The following is a 12,068-nucleotide window of genomic DNA, read 5'->3' as shown; positions in this document are numbered from 1 at the left end:
CAGATACCGAAAGTCTGGGGGAAGGAACAACCCATCCCAGCACCCTGTACTGTTCCTGGTAAGGATGCAGAGTATCTGGAAGCCCCTGGTTCTCCAGTTCGTACACGTACCTGGTAGAGTTCTGAGGGCCCCATGGTGTATTCACCATAGTTCTAACACATTACCCACAGCCACCGTTCCCGACAGTAAAATTTTCTTTCTTTCCTTTCAATGCTCTCAGCTGTCTGTAGCTGAAATCTGTTAAGTAAAGTAATTATATATGTAATATTTTTTATACAAGTGTTCAGCTAAGCATTTTTAGCCCACCATTATCAGATGGTGGGCTATTCAAATCGCCTTTTGTCCGTGGTCCGTCCGTTAACAATTCTTGTTACAGCTATTTCTCAAGAAGTATTAAAGGGATCTTTCTCAAACTTTGGAGTAGGTGCACTAAGGGCCTATTTTAGCCCCAGAATTTTATAAAAATTCAAACAACGTCAAACCTTACATATACAGCTTTCCACAAGGGTTGAGTATCCATATTTTTGATATCAAATAAGATTTTCCACATTGAAAGTTTGTAAATGGATTAAATGAAGATATATTTAAGCCATTTTGAGCGTTTTTTTACAATATCTTGAAAAACGTAGTTTTATCATTGGCCGCAGTTTTGTCCAAACACCGTATTTTGGTAACGGAACCAAAATAAAAATTCATTTCAGTATGCAAAATATCGAATTTGGACATAAATGTCGGCCAATGCTAAAAAAAGAAATTTCTTTGAAATAAATTGAACCAGTTCTGCCCGAGATCGTAGCGGCTGTTATAATAATGTAAAACGTAATCGGGCACGGCTATCCGGAATTGTAAATCCTGGAATTCACTCATTGTGCATAATATGAACTATGTAATTGTTATAATGATAACTATTTTAATATATTTTAAGACAATATCTTAAATTATCACTCTGTATAGTAAGTGTTATTTTCAACTTCCCGACGAAAATATTTTCGGATAAAAAATGTCCGTAATTTTTTTGCCCTGAGTACGAACACGTGCTACCACACCAACCTTTACAGAAAAGTAAAAAACGTGCCACTAAGAATAGCCAACACCGGACTCTATGTATTATTGCGGTCCTACCCAACCCCCATAGAACACATATATAATTACCATATCTTCAAAAGTTTTTTGGAAAGAGCATCATGTTTACGATACAATCCCCAGGTGTGGCACAACTCAATGTGGCTAAATGACCAACAATAATTAAAGAAATGGAGGAGTTATGGACAGATGCAATTTTCGTGACCGTCAGTGATTTTAATTTTGGCAATACAGGGATAATGAAAATAAAATACAAACTCGGGCTATTTACTAGCTATAACACAGAGACGGTGACACAGACGCCCCTTTTATTTACCCCACCACGATAAAATGTTTCATTTTATTATCACAACAGTAACCTTTTTACCCAAGATCAAGTCACGCATCAGGTCGCCGATATATACAAGATCACACACAAAACCATAGCAAATTATGACAGCTGTCAACACAGAGCAACTTCGCGATGTTTTCGATGTTCTACCTTATCTTACCTGGTCGCTTTCAACAAAGATCATGAAGTTACATAGTCAGATATACTCTTCTATATATACATACATATACTTCTTGAAATCTTTTTTCATAGCTGGAAACTGCATGAACTCACTCGTTGACTTCGTCAGTGACGGACAGTCCGCGGATTTACATACAGTGTTATGTAAGCTTAAAACTAACGTCATAACAATTCCATCTTCTTGTATCAGCTTTGATTTGACATGTGAATAATGCACTAGGCCTAGATTCTAGATTTATGTCTTTTATATCAAAAGTCGGTTAGGCCTAAGTTGATTTAGGCTTCTCCTCAAAAGTCAATCCAGCTACATGTATTCTCGCTGAGCAGACGACATCAGACTGTGCATATTGTTACGGTAACATATTTCTCTGGCATTATAGTTATTCTTTAAGCTATAAAGATAATGAATTACAATATGAAGGTGTTATATTCCATTGAATTTTCTAAATAATTTATCGAAATCTAACTACAGCATTGTTTTGCTATTTTGCTATTATGTTCAACAGATCAATATTTTAAATATATCTGACATGCCCATTTTAAATGTTGTCTCGTTAGTCTTGTGGTTCTGTCATGTGCTCATTGGTACGAAGTTCATTTTTAGGTGAGTTCGAATCCAGATTATCATCGGTTATTTTTTATTTTCATTTTTAAATTTATATCAAACACTATTAATTAGACAGTTTATAGAATATTGATTAAATCAAATACACTCTTGCTGAGTGTGATTGTGTAAACACGCGTCGTGTCTAGATCCATGTACAGTTGTATAAGTCACAATTGTAAAGTGACACTAATTAGGAAGCCAGACTTGAGAGGATTATTAAACAATTCATAATTAGCAGTCATTGTTGTAGTATTTTCCCTTGGCTGTATCTCCATTTGCCCACTTTTTATAATCTGACACAACTGGGGTTTCGAGTCACCCATTCTTAAATTACATATACAAAGAAGGGGAAAAAAACCAAACCGAGACTTCAAACTTAATTCGACTCAACCGGAATTTCGAGTCAAGCGATTTTGAGATATCGAGTTTCGAATCTCGACTGTATAAAAGTTCTGTATATAGCACATATCTTCCTGTAACACAAGACACACTGTACATAGAGGTACCACTCTCCCTCACAATACTGTAACACAGACACACTGTATATAGAGGTATACGTGTCACGGTACAAAAATAGTAATTTTTATATTTCAAACATTTGTTCAGATATTTCAGTATCAATTGTATTTCAAATATAGGAGATTATTATAGTTGGTTTACATTCAAGATTTTGGAGCTAAGATTAGATAATTAGATTTGAATAGAGCTAAGATTAGATAATTAGATTTCAATAGTGTTCATTAGTCCAGGTTGACCAGTGACCAGTCTTGGCATGTAAAGGAAGTCGACAGGTGACAAGCCCCTAGGCTGGCTCAGCCAGTCTAATTGTAACTTGTAAAATAAACATGTCCATTTAATTTGTGTTCTATTGTACAATGTTGACCATATGCATTTACTGTAAGGACATATTAGATTTATCACTGTAATGTAAGATTTTTAGGGTAAACTCCGCCCACTAATTAATTGTATAGCCAATCAAAGTATAACTTCGTATCTTTAGTAAGTAATTGTAACATAGGGGATAATGATATGAACGTGTTAGTTAGTTAGAAAAAGAGTGTGGACCCGAGAGCAAGTGGTGTGCTGGCCTGTGCACAGGACCAATGGACATTATAGACCAATTTATAGTTCAGGCCAGCATCCCAATATGTAATGTGTGTTAGAATGACAAGAATGGAAAATAAATACTGAAGAGGAAATCAACTGTGTTTTGTTAATCATCAACAAATCAAATGAACAGTTCACCAAGTGCGTAGACCAACACGGATGTTTCAGAAGGGTGTGGCTTATGCGATACCACGCTAATTCCCCAAAATAAATAGCCACATCCTGATGGACCTCCGAATCACAGAATTGGGGAAAATACCCAAAAACCCAAGCAAACCACTTGGTGACAGACGTACCACTCTCCCTCACAATACTGTAACACAGACACACTGTAATATAGAGGTACCACTCTCCCTCACGATACTGTAACACAGACACACTGTATATAGAGGTACCGCTCTCCCTCACAATACTGTAACACAGACAGACACACTATATAAAGAGGTACCACTCTCTCCCTACAATACTGTAACACAGACACACTGTATATAGAGGTACCACTCTCCCTCATGATACTGTAACACAGACACACTGTATATAGAGGTAGCGCTCTCCCTCACAATACTGTAACACAGACAGACACACTATATATATAGAGGTACCACTCTCCCTCACAATACTGTAACACAGACAGACACACTGTATATAGAGGTACCACTCTCCCTCAAAATACTGTAACACAGACACACTGTATATAGAGGTACCACTCTCCCTCACAATACTGTAACACAGACACACTGTATATAGAGGTACCACTCTCCCTCACAATACTGTAACACATACATTTATTCTGAAATAAAAAAAGAAGCTCACACGTTTAATTAATGGCAATAGTCGAAGGTCAGTAACATTTTTTTACAAAAGTAAAATACTAAATTCCTGAGGTACAATACTTTCACCTAGTTCCAAAGAAAACAAGTTAAATATTGACTTTCATCATAGTCATAACAATACATTTCTTCATCATACTCAAATGTAGAAATGCATTACATATATATATAACCTGTTGTGTTAGTGATCTGAAGGCTGATTTTCTTTACATCTGTATTGTAGGATGCCTGGGACAGGACCTAAGCACTTCCTGTGCTTAGATTGTGGTAAAAGAACAATTCCTAAGGAAAGGCTGTATCTTTGCCGTGATACATATTCAGAATACACTGAACATTTAGGAAAAGGCCACTGTGATGACAATGATGTTGCTTGTCAGAAGTGTTTTGTACGATATAAAAGATCATTAAAAGTAAGTGATTCTACTAAAGACAATCTTGCGGATACAGAAAATGACCCTGACTACGTTCCAAGTGCTAAGAAATCCAGAGTAGAAGCCCATCTGAAAAGTCCACAAACTATCCCTTTACCCATATTATCGTCTGGAAATAGCCATTCCACTTGTTGCATTTGTAAAAAGCGGAGTCCGAAACTATTAACTGTGGCAACTGAGAGCAGATACAAATTGTTTGTTGAAAAGGGACACCTTCTGTTATCTGGATCTAGATGTTGTTGTAATCACATAGACAATGATAAATACTTCAAAGAGGAAGCACTGCGTTTAATCAAAGAAGATTCCATTGAAGAACCAAAAACTTTCTTTAACAAAAGTGACATTTTATCATTGATTACTCACATTAGAGCTATAGCCATACGCAATGAAAAGTACAGAATCGATTTCGATAATAGAAATACTTTAAATGACATTGATTATGTAACGCTCACTGTAATTACAAAGGATGATTTTGAAGACTTATGTTCGCATCTAAGTTCCAGTTCTTTACGATGCACCAAAAAACCGATCCAGTCGAACATGTATTGCTTTGCTATTAGTCAAGTTAAGAACTGGTATGTCAAATCGGTTATTGTCGACTCTGTTTAATATCGGAAAGAGTAGCATACGACGATCTATTGTGTCAGCCAGAAAGTTCTTGGCATCCAATTTTACCCCAAGGTATGTAGGATTTGAACACATCAGTCGTGAGGATGTAATACACAATCACACACGACCACTTGCTCAGGAACTTTTCAGCAATATTTGCCAGAACCCAGCCATATTGGTAGTTGATGGGACTTACATATACATTCAAAAAAGTAACAACTTCAAATTCCAACGACGGTCTTACAGCATGCATAAGCATCGCCCGCTGGTAAAGCCGATGGTTATCGTTACAACAACTGGCTATATTGTGTCGATTCTTGGTCCCTATTTAGCGGATTCTAAAAACAATGATACCTCCATATTGAAACACAATATTAGCAGCAACATGGAGCATATGAAAGATTGGCTGCAGGAGGATGACCTATTGGTAGTTGATAGAGGATTTCGTGATTCCTTGGATTTTCTTAACGATCTCGGACTCAAGTGCAAGATGCCACCTTTCCTTAAACAGAGGACAAAAACAACATCCTACTGAAGAGGTAATTCAATATCATTGCTCGTGTTGAAAAAATATTAATTTTGCTGCTAGGTCTTTAAGTCATTGTTTGATTTGCTATTCCTTATCGATTTAATGATATATGTTACTGAATAATCAAAGATGTACAGTTCTTTAACAGAAATGCTATACTAGTTGGAATGATTATTACTAAAGATAATTGCAATTATAAACTTTTCTAAAGTTCACCAGCGAAATCCTACAGGTTAAAGTCTATACATATACATATACTGTACACGCAGATTAAAGCCAAAAGTACCCTCATTTTCTGATAAATTGCTTTTATGTCTTTATATACTTGATTGAATAGGCTAATTCATCCCGACTTATCACAAAAATAAGATGGATTGTGGAATCGGTAAATGGACGGCTGAAACAGTGGAAATATCTCCAGAACATAGTGCCTAACAGCCAAATACCAGCCATAGGAGACTATCTACGTATTGTGGCAGCATTGTGTAATCGGTATCGCACACCACTGAATACTGGCAGCACAGAAGAAGACCAACGAGTAGCTGCAAAGATGAAGGTACAATTTGTTTACTATAAATGACAATTCACTTTCATTAGTATTTACAAAGAATGTTTTATTTCAAACAAAACTGTTATAGATTTAGCTTTAGCAATTTAGCAATATGTTTATACAGCTGTACTTATAGATATTAGACGATCGTAGCTGCTTGGTACTGTCTTATGGTATTATAAGCTATATAACCTGATCTTTCATAGTTATAGCTGTAAGTTTCAATATCTACATTATATAAATGTTAAAATGTTCATTCTACTCACTTTTTGTATAAGATATATTGCAGTTTCCATTTATTATAAAAGTATTTTTGAAATTTTTTTATACATACATGCACATTCCACGATACATGTAGTTATGCACAACAGCTCACTCGCTCAAGGTAAATTCAGATTTAGTGCAAGTTTCCTTTACTTTCAGGTCTTGGCAGCAAGCACGAACACCTTGCAGAATCGCGTGCAAGAGGAACAACTAGACCGAAGGACACGTGAATGGAAACCATTGGACGGCGCTACTTCAGTGGTGGAGTTCCCAACTCTCTCTGAAGAGGAACTTCGACACATTACCATTGGAGTGTATCAGTTAAAGCTAGCACGTTTCTATGCTTCAGAACACCTGAGTGAAGATGGCGACTTCAACATCATGGTAAATGATGAGGAGGACGGAATGCTTCGTGCCAGAATTCAAAGTCGACACACAAGTGCACGGTCTTATTTACTGTGGATTGAGTATAATCCTGCTTTAGTAACCGCATGGTACTGACAATGTAAAGTTGGATCAAGAGTTGTAGGGACTTGCGCGCACATATCAGCTGTAATCTGGTACCTTGGCTATGCTTGTCACCTTAGTGGTGTGTTTGGCGTTAAGGACTGGTCCTCATATATCGAGGATGCTGCTAACATGCCTCAACTTGTTGATGAGTCAGACAGTGAAAACAGTGATCCCGAGGAATAATGTTTTCTTAATACTCATGACGAGAACCGTTGCATATACGTTTATTGAGTATCGGCAAACTGCACGTGGTATTTGGTTGCAGTTGTTTGTGGTTTTTTTTATCTATCGAAAAACTGCACTTGTTCTCTGATTTAATTCTATTTGCTACAGTGTTTAATATAGAAAATGAAATCTCTCAATATTTGTCGAGATATTGATGATTAAAGCTATTAGATGATAATGATGACTTTTATGAACACTCATTTTAATATTCACCTTTCGGTCGAAATGGAGTACATAGTTCTGCTGAAGTATTTTAAAGTAACAGAATATCGTGTATGTGTTATGTAGGTTAAAATAGTAAAAGATAGAATAATCAGATCATGGATTATTTAATCTCTGCTCTCAGTCTGATTTACCTGTTTACCATCAAAAGATGTAAAGTGACATGGGATATTTTTATAATGGGTTAAATAAGCAGATTTAACAAAATACAAAATGAATATAAATTCATTATGAATATTAAGTTTTAGTGTTCCATAAAGTTCACTCCTTCTGTCAAAATCATATGGGTCTTTAAGTTAGTTGTAATATGATATAGAAGTAATGACATTTATTCATGTTTTCAGTCCATAATCAATTGCTAATAATTAAAAGTATAACATATTTGATAAATAATGGTCAATAATATACAATATGTCTGGCTATAACTGCATTCGGTTTGATGATGATGTTTACAGGATTTAGATACTTCGATATATTTGTGTTGATTATGTAATATCAATAATCTTACTGGCATGTCTATGAATGTTGATTATAAAGATCTTATGACAAAGAAAATGATGATGATGATCTAAGTGGTGGTAGTAATGTGGCTTGTGCAGTTGATGCTGTAAAATGTTTAATGACATTTCTTGTTGCGAAGAATGATATAATTGTTATCAGTTGTTGCTGATAATTAATATCATTGATAGTTATGACATTATCAGAATAATGTTAATTACTTAATCCTTGATTCATATGCTTGTTATTTTAATACCATTGACAGTTATTTAATTAATAATGATTTTTATTACTGAATAATATCAAAATGGGAAGGGATTCTAAAGGGATAAGAAGGGGTAGATGACGTAACGTGATTTACAGAACAGGATGCGAACCTCTGGCACACCGTAAAAAGTTGTAAGTTGGCAAGTCACTGGCGCAGCTGAAAATGCTCGTAAACTTGGCCTGCTGTACATCAGTCTGTCATCTTTTATTATTGCACTTGGGGAATTCCGTATATAAGGGGACTGGCATTATTACTTTTGTAAATAGTGAGCGTATCATAACTATTGTAAACATATATATAATATACTACGTATAAACCATATAATTGTTTTATGCCGTTGCTACATGTATAAATTCCAGAAATGTGAAGAATGCATTCAATTGTTGTTTTTATTTCTACATAAAAAATGTTAAAATAATAACACTAACAGATAAAAAACAGAAATGGAATAAATAAAGTTAAAACTTCCATCTCTAAAAACAAATTGTTTTGTGTTTTGAATGGCTAAAGTGTTGTTGCTATGGAGAAATCTGTTTGTTTGTTTGATTAATTAACGTCCTATTAACAGCTATGGTCATGTAAGGACGGCCTCCCATGTATGCGGTGTGTTTCGTGTATGTTGTGCGAGGTGCGTGTTTCGGGAGACTGCGGTATATTCATGTTGTGTCTTCTTGTATAGTGGAACTTTTGCCCTTTTTATAGTGCTATATCACTGAAGCATGCCGCCGAAGACACCAAGCAACACACCCCACCCGGTCACATTATACTGACAACGGGCGAACCAGTCGTCCCACTCCCTTTTTGCTGAGCGCCAAGCAGGAGCAGAAACTACCACTTTTACAGACATTGGTGCGTCTCGGCCAGGGGACAGAACCCAGAGCCTTCCTTACAGGGGCGAACGCTCAACTCAAGGCCAAAAGTGAGGCGGTGCCAAGGGAGGCATTAGGAAGGATAAAGTCAGTTAGGAAGAATAGAAAAGACAAGATCCTAAATTTAGTCGCCTTTTACGATCATGCAATAGGGGCAGCAGGTACAATTCTAACGCCCTACCTGCAGGGCCACTATGGAGAAAAATTGGTTGCTATGGTGTAACTATGGGTTGTAATATGATCACGTGTTATGGAATGTGACATTTATTTTAATTATTCCTTATACACAATACAAAATACATCTTTCTCTCTTAATATACAGATTGGGAAATCCGCAAAATAACTAAATTGGCTATTTTTAGCATAACTACCATATGCCGTTTGCCAGGCCTGTTGCTAGGCAACAACATTACAGAATCCATTGAAACTGTGTTTTTTTTTTTTATAAATCTCACATATTGATGAAACTATGGAATTAAAATAAAGAGAATCTATGTTGGGGTCAAAATTGGCCCTTATTGCACCTACTCCTTTCATATGTAGGTTCCTCTAGGACCTTAGTTGTGCATATTGCTTTTTTGGACAGATCCGTCAACAAGATGGCCGACCAGCCATCTTGGATTTTGATAGTTAAAGTTTGTTACCGCTACTTCTCAGAAAGTGCTGAAGGGATCTGTCTCAATTTTTTATGTAGGTTCCCCTAGGACACTAGTTGTGCAAATTGCATTTTGGGACTTACCGGTTAACAAGATGGCCGACCAGCCGACATCTTCGATATTGATAAATAAAGTTTGTTACCGCTATTTTTCAGAAAGTACTTAAGGGATCTGACGCAATTTCATATCTAGATTCCCCTAGGACCTTAGTTGTGCATATTGCATTTTGGTACTGATCGGCCAACAAGAGCCATCTTGGATTCTGATGATTAAAGTTGTTTTGTTTGTTTGTTTGATTAATTAACGTCCTATTAACAGCTATGGTCATGTAAGGACGGCCTCCCATGTATGCGGTGTGTTTCGTGTATGTTGTGCGGGGTGCGTGTTTTGGGAGACTGCGGTATATTTGTGTTGTGTCTTCTTGTATAGTGGAACTGTTGCCCTTTTTATAGTGCTATATCACTGAAGCATGCCGCCGAAGACACCAAGCAACACACCCCACCCGGTCACATTATACTGACAACGGGCGAACCAGTCGTCCCACTCCCTGTATGCTGAGCGCTATGCAGGAGCAGAATCTACCACTTTTATAGACTTTGGTGTGTCTCGGCCAGGGGACAGAACCCAGAGCCTTCCTCACAGGGGCGAACGCTCAACTCAAGGCCAAAAGTGAGGCGGTGCCAAGGGAGGCATTTGGAAAGATAAAGTCAGTTAGGAAGAAAAGAAAAGATAAGATCCTAAATTTAGTCGCCTTTTACGATCATGCAAAAGGGGCAGCAGGTACAATTCTAACGCCCTACCTGCAGGGCCATTAAAGTTGGTTACCGCTATTTCTAAGCAAGTACTGAAGGATTAAATTGAAATCATCTTAATTACGCTTTGTATGTCTTTAATAATTAGCAGCGTCATCATGGAGTTCTCAGTATCAGCCGTTGAGTTAGACACGCTGGCGAATGATCAATCTGATTAAAATACAGATTCTTATTATCACTACGTTTAATATGAGGATCTGACAACATTTCATTAGGGGTCACGTCAGGATGACCTTTGGAAATGGCCAATCAAATTGGCACTGCCAGAATCTTGACCGGGCACGAACTAGTTTGAAAAAGCTGTCCGAATTATTTTCGTGCACGTAGTCATCTCGCCCAAAGTGCATACAATGCTAAATGCATATGCTTGCTGGGACGAAATAGCGTTATCAATTGACGTAGAAATGTTTAGAAAATGTATGTATGTTTGTTTGATTAATTAACGTCCTTTTAACAGCTATGGTCATGTTAGGACGGCCTCCCATGTAAGCGGTGTGTTGCGTGTATGTTGTGCGAGGTGCATGTTTTGGATACTGCGGTATATTCGTGTTATGTCTTCTTGTATAGTGGAACTGTTGCCGTGTTTATAGTGCTATATCACTGAAGTATGCCGCCGAAGACACCAAGCAACACACCCCACCCGGTCACATTATACTGACAACGGGCAAACCAGTCGTCCCACTCCCGTTATGCTGAGCGCTTAGCAGGAGCAGAAAATAGCACTTTTAATGACTTTGGTGTGTCTCGGCCAGGGGACAACCCAGAGCCTTCCTCACAGAGGCGAGCTGGAGTACACGTGGTAGAAGGTCATTCGAACGTGACCCCATATGGGATATTGTCAGATCCTATATTGAACGGAGTGGTTATAAGGATCTGTATTTTTATTCAGATTGGAGAATGATCGTTGCCCTGCAGGTAGGGCGTTAGAATTGTACCTGCTGCCCCTATTGCATGATCGTAAAAGGCGACTAAATTTAGGATCTTACCTTTTCTTCCTAACTGACTTTATCTTTCCTAATGCCTTCCTTGGCACCGCCTCACTTTTCGCCCCTGTGAGAAAGGCTCTGGGTTCTGTCCCCTGGCCGAGACGCACCAAAGTCTATAAAAGTGGTAGTTTCTGCTCCTGCTTAGCGCTGAGCAAACGGGGAGTGGGACGACTGGTTAGCCAGTTGTCAGTAATGTGACCGGATGGGGTGTGTTGCTTGGTGTCTTCGGCGGCATGCTTCAGTGATGTAGCACTATAAAAAGGGCAATAGTTCCACTATACAAGAAGACATAACATGAATTTACCGCAGTCTCACAAAACACGCACCTCGCATACATGTGATGCCTTTTATGACCAGGCAATAGGGGGAGCAGGTACAATTCTAACGCCCTACCTACAGGGTCTATTAAAATCAATACTTTATTAATTAACGTCCTATTAACAGTTATTTCCTATAATGGATGGAATTTGGTTTGGTTATTTTTTTTTGTATATCCACAAT

General features: G+C 37.6%; 1 pseudogene; it reads left to right on the top strand.

Moving 5' to 3' along the window:
* Window positions 1-4,344: 4,344 nt before the first annotated feature.
* Window positions 4,345-7,304, top strand: LOC138309137 (uncharacterized; annotated as a pseudogene).
* Window positions 7,305-12,068: the final 4,764 nt, after the last annotated feature.

Source organism: Argopecten irradians, chromosome 15, assembly GCF_041381155.1.
Source record: "Argopecten irradians isolate NY chromosome 15, Ai_NY, whole genome shotgun sequence".
Taxonomy (NCBI): Eukaryota; Metazoa; Mollusca; class Bivalvia; order Pectinida; family Pectinidae; genus Argopecten; species Argopecten irradians.
Note: the sequence above shows the minus strand (reverse complement) of the source record. Positions and strands in the feature narration are given on the sequence as shown.